Source organism: Colobus angolensis, unplaced genomic scaffold (assembly GCF_000951035.1).
Source record: "Colobus angolensis palliatus isolate OR3802 unplaced genomic scaffold, Cang.pa_1.0 Scaffold230, whole genome shotgun sequence".
Taxonomy (NCBI): domain Eukaryota; kingdom Metazoa; phylum Chordata; class Mammalia; order Primates; family Cercopithecidae; genus Colobus; species Colobus angolensis.
The window spans coordinates 4091434-4116965 of NW_012115489.1; the positions used below are offsets into that span (position 1 = coordinate 4091434).

Genomic DNA, 25532 nt, shown 5'->3' on the forward strand with positions numbered 1-25532 from the left:
GCGACCGCGCCACGGGCCCCGGACGCCGAGGGTGGTGCTTCCTCCGAGCCTCCGGTGGTGAAGCCGCTCTCAGAAGGTCATAGAAGCGCAGGGGAGAGCGAGGCGGCCGAGCCCAGGCAAATCCTCGCGAAAGGCCGAGTGCGCGACGGCCCTGCGGGGAGGACCGCGGCTCTCCGAATGCTGCCGCTGCAAACAGTGCCTTGAGGAGAGGAAAGCGCGGGACGGTGTTTTCGCCGCTTCTGTTAACACTGCACACACGAAAACCAGCTTCTGGGAGAGGGGGATGATTGTTGAGACTTTGCGAATTACCTAAACAGCCCAGGGCCGAGGCGCCGCCGCTCGCTTCACCGCCCTCCTGCTGGGTGCGGGACTCCTCTGCCCGAGAGGGCCCGCGGGCGCGCCGAGAATATCCTGGAGCCATCTAGTCTTGCCTCCAAGGCGGGGTGAGCTTATTTGTGCGGAGCAGAAACGGATCCCTTAATGGGGTGAGATTTTTCCTCCGTACATTGTTCCCATTTCCGCAGTTTCACTTGGCCTCGGTTTTCTTCCAGAGTAATGACCAAATGAAATTAGCTGGAGAGCGTTTGATGGCGCAGGATCACGGTCTGAAGATGTTTACGCTGTATGCCGGACGCGTTTGATGGTGTTCTCTTCGGCACAATTAATTTTGCAAAGTTAAGAAATGTGCCAGATAGAGCCCCTGGCACACAGTCAGGACTACAGACACACCTTGAGTAGGAAACCGGCTTGTTTGTTTCATCTGTGATTTATGTGATGCACCAGCACCAAGGCCAACGTGCTTTTTAAAGACCTTTGGATGAATTTCCAAAGCAATTTATAAATTGGCAAAATGAAGCTTGTTTTGTAAAATAACTCTTCCCTGTTGATCATGTAATTAAATGGGCAACAAAACACCTGAAAGTACATTTATTGAAAAGTAGACTCCCAAAACAAAAATATGCATTTCACAGCTAGATACGGTCGCTAGTAGTGTCCTAATGGCCAGCTCCATCCATGTGTGTATTTTGAACACTAAAAACGCCTCCTGTTACCCCTAAGACCTTGTTTGGATAACATTTTTCTATTATAGGTACTTGAAACCAACCCCATTTAAGATGTTACCCTTTTTCTTGAGTCCTTGATGGTTTGGGAAATTGATCATTATTCATATTGCACAATCCTGTCACTGTCTTTTCCATTAGGCACAGTGCCTAAGGTCCACAATATTTTTAGAGGCCCACAAAAAAAATTTTCTTTTCAAATCAGAAGGAAAAATATTTAGGTTTAAGGAAGTATTTTAATATAAATTAATATATTTGTTTTTGTACTAATACAATCTTAAGTATATATATATTTAATATATATAATAAATATATATATATTTAATGGAGTAAGGGGCTCAACGAAGGCAAAAAAGCCTAGGGCCTGATGTGGCCCTGTGCCTGGGGTTGAAAAATCCCATTCCATGAGAAGAATTTAGTTTTAAGCATATTCCATAAAATGCTCGTTTCTGTGGCCTTGCTGTAATAGATAGATGGAGATTTGGAGTAGTGATAATGGCTAACATCCACCTGGTACACCATGTTTCCATTACCTCTTAATCCTCATAGCACGCCTGTGAAATCGGTACTATTCTCATACTTGGGGGGTGATGCAGGTTTTGTGGGGCCTGCAATTTATGCAATTTGGGTGGTCCTCTTAAAAGCAAATACTGTGTATTATTAGTCCGTTCTCACACTGCTATAAAGAACTGCCCAAGACTGGGTAATTTATAAAGGAAAGAAGCTTAATTGACTCACAGTTCCACATGGCTAGGGAGACCTCAGGAAACTTAACAATCATGGTGGAAGGAGAAGCAAGTACCTTTTTCACAAGGAAGCAGGAAAGAATTGTGAGCGGAGGAACTTGCCAAACACAAAACCATCAGATCTCGTGAGAATTCACTTGCTATCATGAGACCAACATAGGAAAACTGTCCCCATAATCCAATCACTTCTCTCCCCAACACGTGGGGATTACAATTCAAGATGAGGTTTGGGTAGGAGCACAAAACCTGACTATATCACACAGCATGTCCAGGTTGCCCCAGCACCACCCAGTAGAAGAGAAAATGACAGAGGGAAAGTCCAAGCGGAAAGAAACCTCAGTCTCAGCTAATTGTGGTGACAAGATATTGCTTTTGCAAATTGTACATAAACGCATGACCAGGTGAATGTATCGCCAAGGCTCCTGCCAAGGCCTGGAATGGAGGCCTAGAGAAGATGCCCGAAAGTTTATGCTGTGAGCTTCACAGAAGACCTACCTTCCATGTATACCCATTTTACAGGTAAGAAATTTAGGAATTTGCCGCAGCTTCTAAGGAACACCACATTCCTTACACCATACCGAGGTATAATTTGAAGAGTTGCAGTATACACACTGTTTCATGAGAAAAAAACAGAGTTTATATTTCTGTAACAAAGCAAGAGCTTTAAATATATGTTAGCAATATTTGACCGGGCCATAACCCAGCTTAGGGCACCTGACTGCTGTCTGTGCTGTCAAGAATAAATTTTTCTTATCTGTTGTATAAAAATCTGAATTAATCTATATGGACTCCTGAAGGAATTTCATCTCAATTTCAAGTCTCATGGATTGACACTATTTTTACTTACTTTGTCATAGACCAGTCTATGTTGTAAATTCTAATTTATGTAATGTTTACTTTTTGCAGTTTCATGAAGTGTTGCAAAATAAGTATCAGAACAAGAACGTATTTTGTTTGATGCTTATATTGCATAATACAACGAGCCTTATCTCCATAAGTGTTTGTTGAATAAATAAAACAATGAAATAGAGTAAGTCACAAAACTAGAAGTAAAAGTGTAAGTTTTGTCACAAGTTAAAATTGAATGGGACTGAAGTAGCAAAATGTTGAGCTGTAAGTACTTGCTGGATAAGCAGAACTGATTTCTTAATTAATTATTTTGTGCTAAACATTTGTGATCTTCTTCCCAGCTACTGGCTCTTCTTTCTGTTTTTGTTTTGATAATTTATTTTCTTTTTTGCAAATGCTATTGCATTTGAAATGCATCATTATATAGTAATGTTCAAATGAAACAAAAATCATAGTCACACCTGTAATGAAAGTTCTGGAAATGAAATGCGTTTTTTTTGAACAGATCAATTACAGAAACAGCAACCTTGAGTTGATGGGAGTTTTTTTATTAAATTACCTACATCTTGACCCTTAAACAGGCTTCTCTTTATGCATGATCTAATATATATAGTGTTTATCAGTCAGCAGCAGAAGATATGGCTATGTTCCTGGAATAAATTTTGGAAGCAAAAAAAAAAAAAAATCTACAAATTAAGCATAGTTTATTAACCCGTGAATAATTGAAATGAGTGAAACTGTTTTTCATTTTAAGGCTGACTGATAAATGTAGACTTAAATTGGTTTATTTTGGAGCACAGTGTTGGACAAGATTCAAAACTTTAATTATATCCCTGTAACATGAAGACATTTGAGAGTAATCAGTTATTTTTCTCTAGATTTTATGTTCTTTACCCAAAGTGGTTTGGAATGCTATTTGAGAGACATGAAAAATACAGCAAAGACCATAAAAAATAGTATCTGCTCAAAATTCTGTTTAGAATATTCTCTTTTAGATGCAATGATTTCAGGGTGTTATGTCCAGTAATTTGATAAATTATGTCTCTAGCTTGGCCCCAGCAGGATTGCATTTTGTCTTTTTTTTTTTTTTTTTTCTAGACAGAGTCTTGCTCTGTCGCCCAGGCTGGGGTGCAGTGGTGCAATCTCGGTTCACTGCAACCTCCGCCTCCCAGGTTCAAGCAATTATCTGCCTCAGCCTTCCGAGTTGCTGGGATTACAGGTGTCCGCTACCATGCCTGGCTAATTTTTATGTATTTTTAGTAGAGACGGGGTTTCACCATCTTGGCCAGGCTGGTCTTGAACTTCTGACCTGTAATCCACCCACCTTGGCCTCCCAAAGTGTTGGGATTACATGCATGAGCCACCACGCCTGGCCTATCTTTTGTTTTATTTATACCATGCCTTCTTCCAAAAGGGACTTAAGGTGGTTTATTTACAATGAAAGACAAATATTTTTAAAAAAAGACAAGTTGAAATTCTGACTGAGACAAACAATAGTATTTGAGCATAAAACTGAGCCCAAGCTTCCTCATAGCAGTGTAATAGGGGAAATGAAGATTTGCGTAGCTCTCATTGTCAAGTGGAAGGAGTCCTACAGTTTCATCAGGAGAAAGCCTTTCCTGACCCAGTCTCTGGGAAGAATTTGTCTTAAGGGTACTTATCTGAGCGATACTCACATATCTAAGTTAAGAGGGACACTACACAACAACAATTTTGGTTATCTTTTGGTGGCATACAGAGCTAATTTTTTTTTTTTTTGTGGTGATTAACTTCAAAATTGCTACTGTTGAAAGTAAGTAGTGAGACTCTTACCACAGTTGTTTTGTTTTGGTTTTGGTTTTCCCTAGCCTTTGAAGTCAAGCCAATGATGTTGTATCAAATCTTGGTTTTCCCAGTTCCCTTCTCTTTGAAAAGGGGTTATTAAAAGTACCTACCTCATAGGGTTGTAGAGATGACAAAATGAGTTAATTCCTATCAAACCACTTACTGCTGTATCAAATTTACTGTAGCCTTCCTTAGCCAAGGTATATATGTCTATTTTTTCCTCCCCTCTTAGAAGTTGTCTTTTTGTAGACCATCTGAAATCCCTTTTGGAAGGATGCGTGCATATGTGCCTGACACAAAGTAAGCAATAAATATTTGCTGTGAATGTTATCATTATTATGATTTCTACTACCACTCCTAAATCTATCAAAGCAAATACAGGAGCCTACTTTGGGAGTGGGGTGATGGTTAGGCAGTTCTAGCCCCCAATTGTCCTTACAGAGTAAAGCTTAGAGAATTATGAGGAGTAAATTGGTATTACTGAGATACCCATAAAGCAGTCATTTTCTCTTTGGTTCCATTGTATTGTTTACCATCACCTCGTGTCCTCTATGACTTCACTTCACTGTTTAATTTGAAGAACATGAAGTAAGAACACTTTCCCCCGATAACCCCCTAACATTTGCTTAACCTCCTGGGTCTTGGAGACCTCTTATACTCTTGGGAGACTAAATGGCACAGCTGTTAAAGCCAACTCTCTGAGCCAAAAGCCCAGTGTTGGGGATCCTGGGGGCACGGCAAATGTGAAGAGAGCCAGTGACAGGAGGGAGGGAGACAGCCCTAGCAAACCCTCTCTTTCCAGAGTGAACCCTGCCCGTCCACTCTGCTCTGCCCCCTCTCCATACGGTTGTCCCGATGAACTTCTATCTGATTGGAATCTTCGTTTCACATTCTTGTTCTTCCTATCCCTAAGGAATCTTCTTGTTTCCCTTCTTGCCTCTCCCATCTTCTCTTCCGCCTCCATCTTCACCTATACCTCACTTCTTAGCCCTTGAGCCTCCATCCCTTTACCTCTTCCTTTTGACTTCTTGAGCACTCTCCTCTGTCCCTGCTTTTCTTTCTTTCCCCTTATTCTTTATCTGTTGTCCAGAGTCATTTAGGGAGGCAAAGCAAAACATTTAAATTGATGCTACCTTCTTTCTTATAGCCCATCATACATCCAGAATACTGGGCTAATATTCTCAGTTAAGCTAATGGATCCCACAAAAAAGCAATTTACTCCCTTTTGAGTGGTGATATTAAGCCCATTATTGAATGTATTCCTATGCTACTGCACTCAATGCGTTGCCAGAGGCATCTTGTGCGGATGGAGAAAGAAGCCAAAAGATTAAGGGATTGAGCTGAGGTCCAGCCAGGGATGGTGGAGTGGTTCAAAATTGAACCCAAATTCCTTAAATCCTGAATATATTATTCTAAATAGTGCACTTAATCCACAGCCTTCAATATTATATACAAAACCAAAAGTCTAAAACTACAGGGGTGAATTTTTCTTTCCAGTTTCTGACTGTGAAGAATTTTCAGTGGTTACACATTTGCCAATAGGCATAATTCAAGGTCTCTGAAACACTGGGCAGCTGAAAAATAACTAGTCAGTTAAATAATTAATTTAAATAACAGTGATGTCCCCATGGTTTTCTTTGGGTACCTAATCTAGAACACTGCCTGGGTCTCATATCGGGAAAACAAAAGTAGCCATCACTATGGCAGCCCTGGTAAACACGGACATTTCTGTGGATGGTATTTCTACTGGAATTTAAGGTAACTGAGGACACCACTCTCAAAGGGAAAGTCTGCAGCTTGGAATTTTTTTCTGTGACACACCCAAGAAATCTTGTGTTTCTGGCTATTTTGTTCCCAGGGTCTTAGACTTAAAGGGCTGACAGAAACCTTGCTACTACCCTAATCAATGTGGTATCCCACTCAAACGTGAATTCACGTAGAATTCCATTCTACCCACCCAAGTGGTCTTGACCTGGACTATTCCAATGAGTCTAACCTGACTGGGTTTTCTCTTAACTTTAGAAAAGAGAAACATAGCTGTGCAGGTGACTCTCAGGTTGGGAGATTAATATTAATCGGTTATTAACATAAAGAGTCCCCATGCTAGGCACTTTCTCTGTGTTTTTTATATGTAGGTATTAGTCTTACTTTACAGGTGAAGAGACCAAAGCTCAAAGGAGTAAAATAACAAAGATATGAACGCACCAGTCTGTTTAATTCCAAAGTCATCACAATTTATAATGATTTAGAAGATATTGACTAAAAATGGGGCTCAGAATTCATAATCACGAGAAAACATTGAACATTTATTAAGCACTTATGACATGCCAGGTACTGTCTACCGACTCAGCCCATCCTCCCTACAACCCTGCAAGTTACAGGGAGGGTTGTCATCTCCATTTACAAGTCAGGCAAGGAGGTTCACTAACTTGCCAAAGGCCACACAGTTATTGACAACAGTGTGATTCAAACCATGGCAGTCTGGCTCCAAAGCCCACACTCCTCACTCCTGGACGCTATGTTCCACTTCAGTGCTGGCCACTGAACCTTCTCCTACCGCTTCTAGTTTCAGGAGCTTCACTAGGATCTCACCTACACCACAGTGCCTTCGTGAGTGAGGCTTTGACAAAGTTGGGTTTTGACTGAGTGCTATTAAAGGCTCTTCTCAACCCAAAGGACATGCTCTGAATTCTGTCTTTCTTTAGTCCAAATGGCTCCTGTCCTTTGTCTCTGTTGGGGTGAATCTAATTCTTTCTCTCCTACATTCCTGTTTCAGGTTGTATTGCTCATTGAGATAGAGACTTGCTGTTTCCTGTGGGTGTTGTTTGAGTGCAGAATTGTGTCTCTGTAGGACCAGCCCATCCCCCTTGCCCACACTACTCTCTTCTGCTTTGAGACCCCATGATTGGATTTTTTTTTTTTTTGAGACTACTGCCCAGGCTGGAGTGCAGTGGTACCATCACAGCTCACTGCAGCCTCGACCTCCTGGGTTCAGGTGATCCTCCCACCTCAGCCTCCCAAGTAGCTGGGACTACAGACACACCACCATGCCCGGCTAATTTTATTTTTTGTAGAGACAGGGTCTCATTATGTTTCCCAGACTTGTCTCAAACTCCTGGGCTCAAAGGATCCTCCCATCTCAGCCTGCCAAAATGTTGGGATTACAGGTGTGAGCCACCACACCCAGTTCCCCATGACCGGATTCTCATTCTGCTACTCACCTCTCGTGGGTTACTCCTTTCTTCAACCTTAAAGTAATATATTCAAAACCAGCAACAGCCGGGAGCATCCCTAGACACTTCCATTGGATTTAGAGAGCGTTATTTTTGTCTATGCCATATATATCTGTATGTGTGTGTATATATATATATATTTCTCTCTCTCTCTCTCTATATATATATATATATATATATTTTTTTTTTTTTTTTTTTTAAGGCAGAGTCTCACTCTTTCACCCAGGCTGGAGTGCAGTAGTGCGATCTTGGCTCACTGCACCCTCCACCTCCTAGGTTCCAGTGATTCTCCTGCCTCAGTCTGCTGAGTAGCTGGGATTACAGGCACCTGCCACCATGCCTGGCTAATTTTTTGCATTTTTAGTAGAGACAGGGTTTCGCCATGCTGGCCAGCTGATCTCGAACTCCTGGCCTCAAGCAATCCATCCACCTTGGCCTCCCAAAGTGCTGGGATTATAGGTATGAGCTTTCATCTATATTTTGCACAGCAGTTTAGTAAGGAATTTGTTGAAATTGTACTAGACTTATATTCAGTATTGAGCCCTGGATGTTCAATACTTTATCTTTAGAAAGTAAAAATTTTCAGTTGAAGAACACAGCATATCAGTATTCCATCAGTATAACAGATATAACAATGAAAATTGTTCAATGACAATTCCTTTCCTACAAGTGGTAGAAATACAGCCCTCACTAATTTAGGCAGAAAAGGAAGGGGGAAATATCATGAAAAAGAATATTAAGTTCCAAATGGCAGCATAGCTATTGCCTAACTAATTTAGACCAAAAGGAAAGGGAAAAAGGTCACGTAAAAGAATATAAAGTCCCAGATGGTGACATAGCTATTGGGGGAAGGTAAATTCCTACATGAAGGAAGGTGGGAAGGGCAGACAGTGCCTTCATATGTCCACAAAACATATGAAATGAGATGATGTATATGAGAAAGCATCAAGTGGAATTAAAGTATACTTCTGTCATCATTGTTGATTTTTTTTTTTCTTTTTTGAGATGGAGCTTAGCTCTTGTTGCCCAGGCTGGAGTGCAATGGTGCAATCTCGGCTCACTGCAAACTCCACCTCCCGGGTTCAAGTGATTCTCCTGCCTCAGCCTCTCAAGTAACTAGGAATACAGGCATGCTCCGCCACGCGTGGCTAATTTTGTACTTTTAGTAGAGACAGGGTTTCTCCATGTTAGGCTGGTCTCGAACTCCCAACCTCAGGTGATCCCCCGGCCTCGGCCTCCCAAAGTACTGGGATTACAGATGTGAGTCACTGCGCCCAGTGCCATTGTTGATTTTTAAAACTCAGTATTCAACAAATATTTATTGAGTACTTAATACATATGCATGCTAAGGAAACAACAGTGACACAAAGCCCTTTGTCTTATGAAGACTCTTATGAAGCTTACGTAGTAAGACTCAAAACGTGGTCAGAATGTCCTTGATTAGCCTGAGTTGCCAAAAAAGAAACTGTTTTAAAATTAATTTTTCATTGCTTTCTGTCTTTCATTTTTTCTTCCTATCATGGCACTAGATGAAGTTTTAGATATACATGCTTAAAGCCTGAGTATTTGATTTCTGAATGATTGAAGGTTAATTACAGCTCGTAAAAATATTATAATTAACATATAATATTCAGCCTAAAAGATATAGGAAATATATTGTTCCTTTGATTTTTAAATCTCTTTTAGTCGCTCAAAGTTAAGATAAAGTTTGCAGTCGTATCAGTTGGTTTAAAATCAATATTTTCTTCATTTTAAGCATTTTCTATTTGCTATTCAAGGGAGAGAAAACGATAAAGGATCTTTTCTCCCCCAGCCACTAACACAGCAATAGATCTACATAAAAATTGTTAGTTCCCTTCTTTTTTTTTTTTTTGAGATGGAGTCTCGCTCTGTCGCCCGGGCTGGAGTGCAGTGGCCAGATCTCAGCTCACTACAAGTTCCGCCTCCCAGGTTCACGCCATTCTCCTGCCTCAGCCTCCCGTGTAGCTGGGACTACAGGCGCCCACCACCTCGCCCGGCTAGTTTTTTTTTTTTTGTATTTTTTAGTAGAGACGGGGTTTCACCATGTTAGCCAGGATGGTCTCGATCTCCTGACCTCGTGATTTGCCCGTCTCGGCCTCCCAAAGTGCTGGGATTACAGGCTTGAGCCACCGCACCCGGCCCCCTTCTTTTGTATTAATATCTCTATACTCTTGTTCACTATTTTCTAAAGGCATTGAGAAGTTAATCAGAAGTTTATGAAAAAAGAGACTTTCTAATCAGAGAAGGTTGGGTAACACTGAGTTAAACAGCTTTACAAGTCACAGGCCATTTTAGAACCCTTAGTTCATTGTGGATCCTCAATTATAACAAAATGTAATGTAATAATATAATATATGGGAGGACACTTCCCACCATTCATTCTCCCTTTTCCTAGTAACAATGTCTAGATTGCCCTGTGGGAAACCACCCATCCCTCATGCTTAGTCCCTGAGTTCTGATGAGTCTGTCCCCCATTCCTGGCTTTAGAAATGTTCATATGACAGGTGATTCATTGATAAGTGTTAACAACCAATTCTTAAAAAAAAGAAGAAAATCCTTGATTTGTAGCATTTGCCATTTTCCATGGTTCCAGCATTTGCCACTCGTACCATGGCCAACGTCAAGCTACCAAGGTGAAATCACTGAACATGGAGTTGGGAAGAGAGGCACATCATCAACTCCTGGGAACCTGCAGTGCACAGTGTCAGAGATGACCCAGTCTAAGTAAATCAGACCATTTATCCCTCTGGGCCCAGGACTCAAGCCAGACCAGCTCCTTAGGTCCAATTCCTTCGATGTTTTTAAGAACTGTTGTGAAAGAGGCACCATCTTTCACTGCGTTCGTTGAAAGGAAGGAATTGGAACCAGTTCTGGTGATCTACTTTCCATGTGGTCTGTTTGGAAAGAGCCTGGCTGAGAATGCAGACCCTCCGAGAAGTGACTAGCAGAGCTGAGAGATGGAGAGAGACCAAATTCTGGAATCACTGTTCGGGTCCTTGGATCTTGTCCAGCCTGAACCTCTGGACATTGCTGTTACATGAGCCAATAAATCCCCTTCTTTCTCTGTCTCTCATTCTCTTTCTCTTCATCTCCCTCTCTTATCCATTATTTATTAATTTTTCTTTTATTAAACCTGTTTGGTTTTTATTTCATTGAAATAATATGTCCATTCTGTATTTCTTTTTTTTTTTTTTTTTTAAGACAAGAGTCTCATTCTGTTGCCCAGGCTGGAGTGCAGTGGCATGATCTTGGCTCACTGGAATCTCCACCTCTTCGGTTCAAGCAATTCTCCTACTTCAGCCTCCTGAGTAGCTGGGACTATAGGTGCACACCACCATGCCCAGCTAATTTTTGTATTTTTAGTAGAGCCGAGGTTTTGCCATGTTGGCCAGGCTGGTCTCGAACTCCTGACCTCAGGTGGTCTGCCCACCTCAACCTCGCAAAGTGCTGGGATTACAGGTGTGAGCCACCACCTGGCCCAACCATTCTGTATTTCAAAGAGCCTGCCATGAGCCTAATATTCCCCCAGAGCAACTTGGAAACTGCTATTCTAGCTCATTCTCTCCCTACACCTCACAGAGACTGGGTACTGTGAGTAACTGTCTTCTAAACATCTGATCTGACTGCTTTGTTGTAAAGGCTGTTCAGATTCAACCTATTCAAAATCGAACTCATATTTTCTTCTGAAAACATACTTCTCCTATGACTCTCATTTTCAATAACTCATGTACAAATTATGTGCCTGACCAGGGATATAACAGTGAAGATGGTAAAGTTCTTGCCCTCATGGAGCCCTCATTCTAGAGAGAGAAAGAGACCATACGTAAACATGTAGGTAAAGAATGTGCCAATGGCAACTTGCAATAAGTGCTTTGGAAAAAAAATTACGTGGGTTTAAAGGGATAGAGAACGACAGCGGTTTCTACGGTAAATGGAGTCGTTGGAGGAGGCCTTCTTGAGAAGGAATTTTTGAGCAGAGAGGGCTAAATGAAATGAGACAAGGGCCTATGAGAGTGTCTGGGAGATGAACAGGCACATGGTTGGCATGTTCCAGAACTTCAAGGAGGTCAGTGTGGCTGGAGTCCAGAAGCACAGGGAGGTTGGAGAGTTATCTGGGAGGTCAATTAGGTGGGATGTTGTAGGCAGGATAAAGGACCCTTGAATTTCTTCTGCACATGATGGCAAGATTTGGAGCATGAATCCCTCTGCCCCATGTGTGAGGAGTAGATTATAGGGGTCAAAAAGAGATACCACATTGAGGGGCTGAGTATAGTTAGTCAAGGGAGTGACCATGCTGGCTAAGACCACCCTCCTAGCTATGCTGGTTGGGCATGATCTTTGACTTTTTCTTCTCCTTCATTTGCTACAGTCATGCATACATGCCCAACTGGGGGTTTTGTTTTTATAATGCACTTTACAACCATCAGAAGCAGGTTGAGTGTCCCAGGATGCAAACTCTAGGACAGAGATTAGTGTGGAGGAGGTTTATTGGGAGTGTTCTTGAGACAGAAGCTTGTCAAAGAGAAGGAAAGAAAGCACAACTGGGCAGAGAAAGAAGTTCAACTGCAATGTGGTGAGTTCTGAGGCTGAGATGGCCCTTCACAGCTGTCCTAAGCTGTGGTGAGAGTTAGGGGCCTTTACACCTGCAGTGATGATCAGTCATTCATGCCACCATCCCAGGAAGAGGTCATGACCTTGGCCAAAGGCCCTCTTTCGGCAGCATTCCCAGTGACTTGGATAATCTGATCATTATTACTGAAGGGGAGGTCTGGGCACCATATCGCAACATCCTGGTACCACATCACCCATTTTTACACTTGTCACTGAAACTGCCTTGATTTAATTCCTCATTCTTCCTGCTTAGATTATAGCCCACCATTCTATCTCGAGTTATACTCCAAAGTAGAAGTCAGGTTAGTCCTTATTGCCTTCACAATGACATTTAGACTCAGCATAGCATTGAGACTCTTCAAGAGCCAGATGTCGTCCCCTACTGCAGGGGTCACCGGCCTGTGGCCTGTTAGGAACCAGGCTGCTCAGCAGGAGGTGACAAGCAGGTAAGTGAGCATTACCACCTGAGCTCCACCTCCTGTCAGATCAGCAGCAGCATTAGATTTTCATAGGAGTGTGAACCCTAGTATGAACTGCACATGGGAGGGATCTAGGTTGCATACTCCTTATGAGAATCTAATGCCTGATGATGTGATCTGAGGTGGAACTGTTTCATCCTGAAACCATCACCCCCACAACCCCAGTCCATGGAGACATTTTCTCCCATGGAAACTGGTCCCTGGTGCCAGAAAGGTTGGGAACCACTGCCCTACTGCGTGTTTTACAATCTGGGCAGACAAGCCTAATTGGCACACCCTAAAATTGCACTGTTGCTGGAACCTGAAATGTTGCCTTTCCACTCTATTAAAATTCTATTCTTCAAGGCTAGATCAAATTCTACCTCCTCTTTCCCAAGAATCTTTATTTTAATATTCACTTCATTCTGCCTAGAGTGTGTTGCTTATTTGTTAGCTGGGTAAGTGCAGTAATGAGGACCCCATCATTTTATTCCCCCTCAGTTCCTTACAGCATTTAACATGGTGGACTCCCAATCAGTGTCAGTTGACTTAGTCTGTTCCAGCCTTCGTCAATGACTAGATGATATCCTGAGTGGCAGTATAGCAGAGGGGTTACCAGCAGAGATTCTGGACCCATACTATCTTGATTCCCTACTATTTAATAGGTCCATAACACTTAGATAATTAAGCATGCTATACCTCAACTTACCCATCTGTAAAATGAAGATAATAATACCACCCAGTTCTTAGGGCTGTAGTTAGGATTAAATCAATTTGTCTAGGTAGAGCATTTAGAACAGTGGCTGCTATTTAATAAGTACATGTAAGTGTTGGCTTATAAAGGTACCTGAAGATTATTTGGGGACCTGCCCAAGTCATCAGTTCCCAAGGTGGCCCATGTTCATCAAGACTCTCCCAGAAGAGAGTACTGTTCTTGCTGAGATTCTGTGAAGAGGCCTTCCTACAGTTCTTCTGTAGGAAAATATAATAGAGTTCTTGTTTTCCTCTTATGAGCATACCTTTAATGAGTGAGGATTTTCTTGCAAAACATTTTGGAATTCTGTGCTTTCCTGAGGCTCTTTCGGTCTGGACTTAGACTGTGTTTTAGAATGAACATTATGCACTTTCCCAGTATTGCAAGAAAAAAAAGTACAAAGCATCATATTTATAAGTGAATAGATTCATGGACACTTTGGAACTTAGAGTTCACCTATTGCAGGAGACAAGAAAACAAAGAGATTAAGTGGCTTGCCTAATTAAAGGACAAAGTTACTTAATAACGTTAGCCAATTTTTGTACGAAGATGCCATTTTTTCAGGATGTATAATTCAGACAAAAGTGATATAACTTGCTAAATCTCCACAGAACAAATAAAGGAACTTTTGTTTAATTTTAAGGCTATTGTGTTATTTAAAATTTATCCTAGATTTGGCGCAATACTTACTGGTCTTATAATTAATTACCTTTTCTCATGAGCAAAAATAGTTACCATAATTATTCATTCATTTGTGTATTCATTCATTACTCAAAAGCCATTTGTGAGTCTCTTTTATGTACGAAGCACTGAAATAAAAATTGGAAACTTTGAAAATGAATAAGCCCAGTGTTCTGTGACTGGCTCACATCTGCAGAATCTGTGTGTCTCCTGAGTAGTCCAAATTTAAGCAACTTCAAAATGTGGGTGTAGGCTGCAACTCGATCTTCATCATCCAGAGGTTAAATATTGTTAGCCACAACATCAGTGATCAGATTCAGAGCCAAGGTGGAGCTATATACAACCAGTTATCATTAAGTGAGCATCGTTCTCTAGAAATAAGCAAATAATATGGACTGGTCAGCCGGGCACAGTGGCTCATGCCTGTAATCCCAGCACTTTGGGAGGCTGAGGCAGGCAGATCACTTGAAGTCAGAAGTTCGAGACCAGACTGGCCAACATGGTGAAACCCTGTCTCTACTAAAAATACATAAACAATTAGTCAGGGGTGGTGGTGGGTGTCTGTAGTCCCAGGTACTCAAGAGGCTGGGGCAGGAGAGTCACCTGAACCCAGGAGGCAGAGGTTGCAGTGAGCCGAGATTGCACCACTGCATTCCAGCTCAAAAAAAAAAAAAAAAGGCACTAGTCTCCTTCTCCTCCTTTCCTTTGCCCCTACTGATTGAGCTGTACAAAAGCCAGAAGAAAAAGATGACATTACAAATTTTGTAGCACAATGTCTTGTTATCATAATGCAATATTAATGCAAGTATTATGTTTCTATGGGATGTTAAGTATAAAGTGAAAAAAATATCCCATGGTCAATGAATTTGGAAACTTCTGGTTAAACAACCTTAAAAATGTGTCTTTTAGTGTGCTTCCTTTTCTGAACTTTTAGCACGCTAATATGCATCATGAATCTCTAAGAGAGGCTAAAACATTTGACCTAAGTCAAACTAACTTGCCTGTGGAAACTTTTGTTTGCAGGGAGGGCATTGCCCATGAATACTTTCAAACCCAAGGTCAATTTTGTAAGTTTCTGTAGTTCATCATCCATTAGGTATTGCTTTTTTCTAATAAAAAGTATTGTTTTTACTATAGCTTAAGCCCACTTTATCTTTGAATATTATTATGGAGAAAAATGATTGAAAATCATCTGTATAAAAATCTTGTCTTTACTTGTATATTAGTCTGTTCTCACGTTACTATAAAGAAATACCTGAGACTGGGTAATTTATAAAGAAAAGAGGTTTAATTGGCTCACAGTTCTGCAGGCTATACAGGAAGCATAGCAGCTTCTGCTTTTTGGTGACCTTAGGAAGCTTCCAATCATGCAGAAGGCAAAGAAGGAGCAGCTGTCTTACATGGCAGGAGCAGGAACAAGATAGATAGAGTGAGGGAAAGGTGCTACACACTTTTTTTTTTTTTTTTTTGAGACGGAGTCTTGCTCAGTCGCCCAGGCTGGAGTACAGTGGCCGGATCTCAGCTCACTGCAAGCTCCACCTCCCGGGTTTACGCCATTCTCCTGCCTCAGCCTCCCGAGTAGCTGGGACCACAGGCGCCCGCCACGTCGCCGGGCTAGTTTTTTTTTTTGTGTTTTTAGTAGAGACGGGGTTTCACCATGTTAGCCAGGATGGTCTCGATCTCCTGACCTCGTGATCCGCCCGTCTCGGCCTCCCAAAGTGCTGGGATTACAGGCTTGAGCCACCGTGCCCGGCGTTACACACTTTTTAAACAACCAGATCTTGCAAGAACTCACTGTCATGAGAACAGCACCAAGGGGAGGGTGTTAAATCATTCATGCTACCACCTGTTTATCCAGAGCTTATAACAGACATCTCCAGTCTATCCTAGTGCTCCTCCTGTGCAGGGCTCAAGGGGGGTCAGAATATCTTTCCAATGCTATGCTTCAGGCAGTCATTTCCAATCCATGAAATGTGACCTGCTGGATTGAAATGAATTTGCCATGGTTGTTAACCATAGCTACCCCTTAATAGCACACCTACTACATGCCAAGCACTTTGTGCAGCCTTTTACTTAGAATCTGTTATTTCATCTCCATTTTAACTACCACCACAGTGGTCTAAGTCACCACCATCTCTCACCCAAACTGTCGTGATCACCTCCTAACCAATCATACTCCTTCCCTACACACTAGGGAACAGTTCAGACTGTGTGCATGGTCTATATAACCTGCAAGACGTGGCTGCTGCAGCTTTCCCCATCTTTGGTTCTGTCACTCTCCTGTGTTCTAACCATTGATCCACAGCTGGATTTCAGGTTTGGAAATTCAGCCTTATTAGTTCACTAAAAGGGAGCAAAACCCTAGAGAATCAAATCACAGTAATGAGCTCACAGAGCTTAATGTGTAACGCACAATGCCAATTTACTAATTTAAAATGAGAAATGCAACAATTAAACCCACCAGATGTTTGTATTGCTTGTCTGTGACTTCTTTCTGGAAGCTAGAAGTAGCCATTAAGAGCTTTTGAGTTGAAATCAGACTGCTTGAGTGTGAATCTTGACTCTCCGCTTACTAACTAGGTGATCTCAGGCCAGTGGGTCAATGTGCCTTTCAGTGTCTGCTTCACCATCAGTAAAGTGGGGGATAATGATGAATCCTATCTGTCTGCGTTGTTGTGGTGAGGTGTGAATGCGAAAACACGCCTGTTACGTATTACCATATTAGAACAGAAGTTGATGCATAGTAAGCATTCAACAAATATCAGTGACTATCCCTAGAATGAAAATCTACTGAAAGAACTAACTTAATATCAGAGCAAATGAAATTAAATAATTTTAAACAGAATGTCTTTTGCCAGTGTGTTGACCTTGTAAGTTACTGTTTATACATTCATCCTATTCAGTAGTTATTGACACCCAAATAATTTCAGACATGATCAGATTCACTTGGTAGTCCCTCATCCCATAAATATAAATGAATGAATGGATGAATACTGAAATGCAAATTCACAAATCAGCATATATTTTTGCACTTTCCTGATTTTGTCACCACTCCCAGCCTATTTCCCAACCCTCTTTTTGCCTTCAGTTTAAAATGCTTAAAAAGCAATCAAGGGGCTGGGCGCAGTGGCTCATGCCTGTAATCCCAGCACTTTGGGAGCCTGAGGCGGATAGATCACTTGAGGCTGAGGCTGGCTGATTACTCGAGACCAACCTCGCCAACATAGTGAAACCCCATCTCTACTAAAAATACAAAAATTAGTCGAGCGTGGTAGCATATGCCTATACTCCTAAGCTACTTGGGAGGCTGAGGCAGGAGAATTGCTTGAACCTGGGAGGTAGAGGTTGCAGTGAGCCAAGATGGCACCACTGCTTTCCAGCCTGGGCAACAGAGTGAGACTCCATCTCAAAAAACAAAACAAAACAAAGCAATCAAGGTAAGCCCACCACTTAAAAGCCTGGCCTGACACTGCATCTGGTCTTTCCCTTGCTCTTCTCTCTGCTTACCCATGTCAGCCACACTCACTGTCTGTTTTTCTTACACATGCCAGGCTCCTTCCCTCTACAGACTTCCCTCATGCTATTTCATCTGCCTGAAATTTCTCACCCCAATTCTTGGCCTGGCTCTTGTCTACTTGCCTCAGAGACTCCTCCCAGAGCCACCCGACTGGTTAGAGTCCATTATTGCAATTTTCATAATTGTCATTAAATGGCCATTGTTTACCATGGGTATTCCTTCCCAGTAAAATCAATGAGGATAATGACACTTTTTTGTTTACTGCTGGATCCCCAGTCTTCAGCACACGGGTAGGTAGTTAATCATTGTTGAGTGTATGAATTTAATCTTCTTAACAATTTTCTGTAAGGGAAAGTCAAGGCTTTGAACTGTCAAGTGACACACCCCAGTTACACAGTCAAACTCAGAGCAAGTTCAAACTCAGGTCTTTCAACCAGAGCCCTTAACTACCCAACACTGCTGCCACTTGGTTTCTACAAGTTACCTAGCTATCTACGCTCACCATCATTTTCCTTAGCTTAGACTATACTCTACTTTGCATCCTGATGGTCACAGTCTTTTCCTAAGCGCTGGACTTTTGCTTTCATTCTTGAGCCTATCCAAACTTTCCCTGTAATATCTACACACATTGTTTTACCTCTCTAGCTAGAAGATGTTATATTTCATCCTATCAAGACATCTTTTTTCCCCTGCAACCCTGCAATTCCATACCTGCGTATATACTCAACAGGAACTTGTGCGTGTTTTCACCAAAAGGCATGTACTGGAATTGTCACAGCACACTATTCATAATAACTCCAAACTGGAAACTATGCACATGTCCATCCAAGTAAAACAGATCAACCGTTTTGTATTCATATGTCATATTATATAATAGCGAGAATAAATGCTCTAAACTTTACACAACACAGATGAGTCTCACAAAACGTGATGTTGGAGGAAATAAGTCAAGAACATTTTATGTGATTCCACTTAGAAAAAGTTCAAAAACTGGCAAAACTAATTTACGGTATTAAAAGTCAGGAAGGGTGGCTACTCTTGAAAGAGCGGTGATTGGAAGGGTATGGTGGGGGCCCCAGGGTACTGATAATGTTCTGTTTCTTGGTGTTTAGCTTATAAAAATTCATCAACATATACATTTATGACATGTGCACTTATATTTATGTATATTATACTTTAAGAGGTTTTATAAAACAACTTTGTGTCTGTTTCTTTCTGATTACTTCAATTTACAGAGACAAGTTTGCAAACTGATGCCATTGTCTGATGTGCTGGTTACCCACTATTTGCCCAGAGAGAGCTTCCTATACATGGAAAGAGACCACTCCGAATTGTTTAAAGTCTAAATTGTGACAAATGTGAAGAACACAGGGCTGCCTGCCATAGACTGTCAGAAATCCACTAATGGCTGTACTGAGTTCATGGGCAGCTGTGGTTTGGGGCACAGATTAACAAACACACGTGACACAGTCTGCTGATCCAGAAAACATGCTGGACTGGTTTCCCACCTCTCCTATCTCTTCTCCATCCTCTGTAGGACCCAGAGGCCCCTCACCTATAGACTCATCCCTGCTCTGAGTTCTGGGACCAATCCTGTCCTTAGGGGGAAATTTAAAGAGACAGATTTGGGTAACTGAGGTGACCCAGGCTCAAGTTGGTTTAACTCAGATACTTGGAATGGTAGGCCTGGAAAGGAACCTTGTGAAGATTGCTCTTTTTAGGATTTACTCCTGTGTCACTGGTTTTGCATTTTGTTTGAGAAAGAGATACAGAGGAAGGTGATGGGGGAAGGGCATCATAACCTGTGGAAAGAGCATGGCTTTGAAATCACACTCCTGGGCCCACATACTAATGCCGTGGTTTAATCAGCCATGTGGCCTGGTTACATTCCTCCCTCAGCCTCTGTTTCCTCATCTCTATGGTAGGGATAAAAGAACCAAATTTAAAGTTGTGAACATCAAAAACTACCCTGCTGGTCTAAGTCACTATCATCTCTTGTCTGTTATCGCAATAATCTGCTAAGAGTTCTCTCTGCTTCCTCCTTGCTCCACTGCCATCTGTGGTCAACATCATATCCAGAACAATCCTGTTTAAAAATGTAACTTGGATGATTCTTCCTTTTGCTTAAAACCTGATCATGCCTTTCAGTTTCTCACAGGTAAGAGCCAGAGTTCCTATGATCATCTAAAACAGGCGCAACCTTGTTCAACGTTGGCACTCTTGACATCCAGAGCCAGATAATTTTTGGTTAAAGAGGGCTGGCCTGTGCATTATAGGCCTAGCTTTCCATGACAGACTTGCTGGCATTTTCTTGGTTCCAGTTGGCTATAATGCGAGCCAGCACTTAGAGTCATAGAAACAAGATACCATCCGATAAGCAAGCAACTACAAACGCCAAGAGTGAAAGAAGGCTTGGAGGCCTGGCTGGTTGTCATTTTTAAGGTGTTAACGTGACATTAGACAGTTTCTTTGGCAGGTATCACAATACTGTCAGCAGCGAATCATCTGGTTACAGTAGTTAGTTGCCTATGATAAGAAAGCATCAAGTAATCAAGTGCATATTATTTCTATCTCAGGTTTTCTTCATGCCTGTTACGGGGAGGGATTCGGGGCAATATTCAGACACATTCAAAGCACAAAGTTGTGAAATTAGTCAAGCAACGGTCTGAAACTAAATTTGTAAGTAGAAATAGATCTGTGGACATAATCCTAAAGTGCTCACATAAGCAAAACCATTGATTGAACCATACTGCGTTTGTCTGAGATAAAATTGGAAATCGTTTATCAAGCTGTCAGTGGAATCGATTTGAACTGACACTGATGACATAAACAGATACTGAAAGTTATAAGAATTTCATGAAAAGCTTAAGGCATTCAAAGACTCTAGTTGAAAAGATTTTTATGATTTGGTTTCTAAACATCTGGTCATGGTATCCAGCCAACTCATTCTCCTCCCTCTCCTTTCTTCTCATTCTGACTTAATGTCTGAGTATGAAGCTACAATGGAGGAGGAAGTAGTGCTGATTTATGGAAAGAAACAGATATTTGAAGCTACGTTGTGCATATCTAGATCTAATTGTAAGTGCAGCCCTGATTTCAGCTGACTGACACCTCTCGTTCTGCCTACTCACCTACTCCTTACCTTTCTGGTTATTCCCTACCCAGCTGTCAGGACTTCCACTTATCATACCTGGCCAAATCTCCCCAGTGCCAGTCATCTGCCTAGACTACCCCTTCACCTGTTCCCACACTGTGCAGGTGCCTGCCTAGTCTTCCTCCCACAAGAACCTGCACACCCTCCTCTTCCTGCCTGCTGACTGATAGCATCCCTACCTCCCAGACGCCTTCCCAAAGGTCTTATCTCCAGTTCTGACATGTCCTACCCCGTCAACCAAGAACTTCATCCTCTCAAAAACCATGGATGTTTTAGCTCTGTAACCAATGCTTGTTTTGCTTAAGACAGTTTGAATTAAGTTTCTGTCACTTGCAACTGAAGTAGCCCCTGATCTTCATTGGTAACAGAACTTAATCTTTTTAAAGCAGATTGGTTTTGGTTTTATTTTTTGAAAGAGCTAAGGGTCATTTAGAATCAGGCTTTTTGAACAAAATAGGCATTTAAGCATGAAAGTATCATTTGTGCATAAAATACTTTGTACTAAAATATAATGAATATAAACTCAAATGCAATAAAACTGATTTCATACATGCTTCCAGGAATTCAAAGGAAGACCCTCCATGGTGCCTTCTTAAATTGAAATGACATTTATTTAAATGCATGTTATCACATGACTGTTAATTGAACGGTGGCTTTAGAGTGGCATTTTCCAAGGTGTGGTTAACAGATCACCTGCATTGGTAATAGCTGGTTTAAAATTCAGATTCCTAGAACCCATCCAAGGCCCATTAAGTCAGAATTTCTGAGAATTGAGCTTGTGAATATTCTTTTCTTTTCCTTTTTTTGTTTTTTTTTTTTTTTTGAGACAGAGATTTGCTCTTGTTGCCCAGGCTGAAGTGCAATGGTGCGATCTTGGCTCGCGGCAACGTCCACCTCCCGGGTTCAAGCGATTCCCCTGCCTCAGCCTCCAGAGTAGCTGGGATTACAGGTATGCACCACCACGCCCAGCTAATTTTGTATTTTTAGTAGAGAAGGGGTTTCTCCATGTTAGTCAGGCTAGTCTCGAACTCCCAACCTCAGGTGATCCGCCTGCCTTGGCCTCCAAAAGTGCTGAGATTACAGGCGTGAGCCACTGCGCCCAGCCAAGAATACTCATTTAATAAAATTCCAGGTAACTACTAGACACCATTTCTTTTCTTTTTCTTTTTTTTTTTTAACAGAGTCTCACTCTGTCACCCAGGCTATAGTGTGTAGTGTAGTGGTATGCTCACTGCAACCTCTGCCTCCCGGGTGCAAGTGATTCTCATGCCTCAGTCTCCTGAGTAGCTATTACAGGTGCCCACCACCACACCCAGCTAACTTTCTTTTTGTATTTTTAGTAGAGACAGGGTTTCACCATGTTGGTCAGGCTGGTCTCAAACTCCTGACCTCTGGTGATCCGCCTGCCTCAGCCTCCCAAAGTGCTGGGATTACAGGCATAAGCCACTGCGCCCGGCCTAGACACCATTTCTTTAAGATGTGTTTCATATATATGTATTTTTAGTTCACCTTCAAGTGTACTGTCCTAACCTAAAGAATAATTCCAAGAACACTTCCTCATTTAGACAATCAATACAGAATGAGTACACCTGTGAAAAGGTTCAGATAATTTAGAAATACTTTGAAGTAGAAGGCATTAGTCAGCTTAGGCTCAGTTAGCTGGTAACAAATGATGCAAAATATTAATGGCTCACAATTTCAAAGACTTATTTTTTATGCATTTCCATTTCCATTCGAGGACTCTCCAGAACTCTAAGATGTCAGAACAAACTTTGGGACATAGCTGGTCTTGTGGCAAAGGATAAAAAGAAAAAATGAACTACACCTGGCTCTTCGAGTGTCTGACAGAAGCAACACACCTTACCCACAGCCATGTTACATTGGCCAAAACAGGTCACGTGGCCACACCTGGGGTCAGTGAAGTGGAGAAGGATAACATTTCTACAGAAGAAGGATACCACAGGGAGGAGCAGCCAACATTTTGAACAGAAATATAATCTGCTATATAGGATATTTCATAAAGTAGGTCAAATGTTTTTTGGAAAAAAAAAAGAGGAATCTATGTATGGTCAGATAAATGTAGGAACTCCTACATAATAACCCATCTCTAGAGCTATGCAATGTAAACCAGCACACTGAAGGTTCTCAGAAGTCCTGCAATAGAAAAATAAAATCAAGATTGTTTAACCCCAAGTTTCCAAGGTTTGTTTCCATGAAACATTTTCCAAACACCATCTCAACATACCTCAATAATTTGAGGTATACTCACCAAGAAAGTCATTCATGTTATAGACAAAATACTGTAATACTTTCTTTTACTATAAAGCTTTCATTTGAGCTTTTCCTAATAGAATGTTGCATAATAAACTCTGTGTAGCTTTGAGCTATTCGTATGCTTTTAAAAATGTAATATTCTACTAGGTCATCCAAAAACCTGGGGAATTATATGCAAATATCTTAATATTCTTTGAACTAGTTACAGGCTGTTGAAATGTAATAGTGTTAATGGAGAACACATAAGAGGTGACTCTAATAAGCTAGCTCTTCCAGGTAGAAGAGTGTTCCAGAAAGGATTTTAATTTTAAATCCTTCTCATTACTATGTTTGGAATTAGGCAATTCCTGTAAATTGAAGCAATGCACTTTTTTCCCCATTTATGGGAATCTGTCATTTTAGAAGTTCATAAATAAGTTCTGCAGTTATAAATTAGTATAAGAGTACTTACATCTATGAGAGTCATCATCAGGGAAGCTCATTTTCTACTTTTTCTCCACCTCCACCCAAATGCATCCTTGCACCTCCTCCACTGGGACACTTATAAGGTACGATGTGATTTATGCTGCTGTGGAAGTGGAGGTTCTTGTTTCTCAAAGTCACTATGGCTGGAATGTGCCACAAACAGAGGTGACTGTGGTTTCCTCCTAATTTCTCCAGTTTTAAGTCATTGTGGCGATCAGTATTTTGAAAACCCATCCTCTCTTCTCTGCTTGCCACCTTCCTTTCCTTTATCACTGCCTCCCAGTCAAAGTTTCTCTGGCTCTTCCTCCTAGATCTACCCCTTAAATCATGGGGTTCCTCCAAATTCTTCCCTTGACACTCTTTTCAAGTCACTTTCTACATCTGCCAGGGTGAATTAATCTACTACCTGGCCTTCTGCCCCACCGGGATCTGTCTCCACCCTGTATTCTAACTGCCGTCTCCACCTGGTGCCTCACATCTGCCTCAAAATTGATGCATCCCAAGCAAAACTCGTCATTTTCCTTTCCTAAACCTGCTCTTCTGTTTCCATGTTCCAAGTCATTGCTTTAGCACTGACTGAACATCTTCAGTAAAGAATGAGGCATTATCTGTAGCTCCTCCATCTCTGTCACCCCTAAGCTTCACCTCATGCCCACCTTCAGTCTCTGCAGCCCCATAAATATGAGACTCGAGACCTTCTTTAGCTCCATGTGCTTCAGATGCTTATACCACTTTCTAGGCTTCTGAGAGTGGGATATAGTGGTGAAGAGTATGGATTCTGGCACCCAGACTGCTTGGGATGGAACTCTAACGCTACAATGTCTTTTGGAGTGACTTAGCCAAGTCATTCAACCCCTCTGTGCCTCACTTTCCTCATCTATAAAAAAAGCATCATTACAATATCTACCACAGGGGGCGGTTGTGAGTATTACTTTGGTAAATAGATGCAAAATGCCTCACACATGGTACGTGCACAATAAATAGTGGTGGTTAGGATTATAACGATGCTTTAGCTGATTTCCCTGGTACTAGTGTCATTCCCCTCCTATTAGAACCATCTTTCTGAGAAAAAAAATCTTACCAGGTCACTCCTTAGCTTCTGCTGGCTTTCTACCATTTAAAGACTGAAACTCAACTTTCCTACCAGGACATTAAAGATCCTTTGAAAATCTGTTCCCAGGCTACCTTTCTGGTGTATTTCTGGCTATCTCTCCCTAAATGCAGAGTCTACACTCTCAGCCAATCTGAACTTCTCACCATTCCTCAACCACTCCATGCCCTTTCATAGTCCTGTGCCTTTTCAGTGACTATTTCTGTGTTAATCAGCTTTCCTAAGGTATGCTGCTGTAACCAGCATCCCATGTCTTGGAGGTTTTCAACAGCAAGGTCTATTTCTTGCTTGTATATTACACATTGGCTGCAGGTTGGCCTCAGCTTTATTCCAAGAGTCTTCTTTTTTTCTGGGACTGAAATGGAATGAGCAGGTCCTTTCTGGAAATGGTTTTCTCACATGTCAGAGGGAGAAGAGTAATATTGGAATGTCGTAATGAATTTTGCTCATAAATGACACAAATCACTTCTGTTCACATTTTATTGGCCTAAGCAAGTCACATGGCCAAAACTGACCTTAAATGGGGCAGGGAAATATAACCCTGTCATAGGGAGATGGAACAAATCATTGGAAACAATAATGTAATCCCACACAGTATCCTATATTTGAATGCCATCACACGTTCCTCCTTTTCCCCATTCTTAAAACCTTCAAAGATGCATTATCTCTTCTTTTGTGAAGCGTTTCTTTTGCCAGGAGGCAGAGTTAGCTCACTTCTCTGCATTCTTGCAAGCCTCACTTCTAAGAATGTGCTTATTACACTGGACAAATGA

At 41.6% G+C, this 25532-nt stretch overlaps 1 protein-coding gene and 1 long non-coding RNA gene across 3 annotated transcripts in view; one reads left to right on the forward strand and one right to left on the reverse strand.

Moving 5' to 3' along the window:
- Nucleotides 1-25532, reverse strand: part of LIFR (leukemia inhibitory factor receptor alpha) — a 115470-nt gene that overhangs the window by 76501 nt on the left and 13437 nt on the right. Inside the window, exon 1 of one of the 2 annotated variants that reach the window (XM_011944393.1) lies at nt 310-640. The exons of the other annotated variant lie outside the window; for it this stretch is intronic. The gene's annotated coding sequence lies outside the window, so the exon portion shown is untranslated. Of the gene's footprint in view, nt 1-309; nt 641-25532 lie in introns of those variants that run through there. 2 annotated transcript variants of the gene reach the window in all.
- LOC105513511 overlaps nt 1-25532 on the forward strand; it is a 109807-nt gene continuing 84275 nt past the window's right edge. The window contains exon 1 of the long non-coding RNA XR_001002038.1: nt 1-2326. This is a non-coding gene — a long non-coding RNA (uncharacterized LOC105513511). The remainder of the gene's footprint in view (nt 2327-25532) is intronic.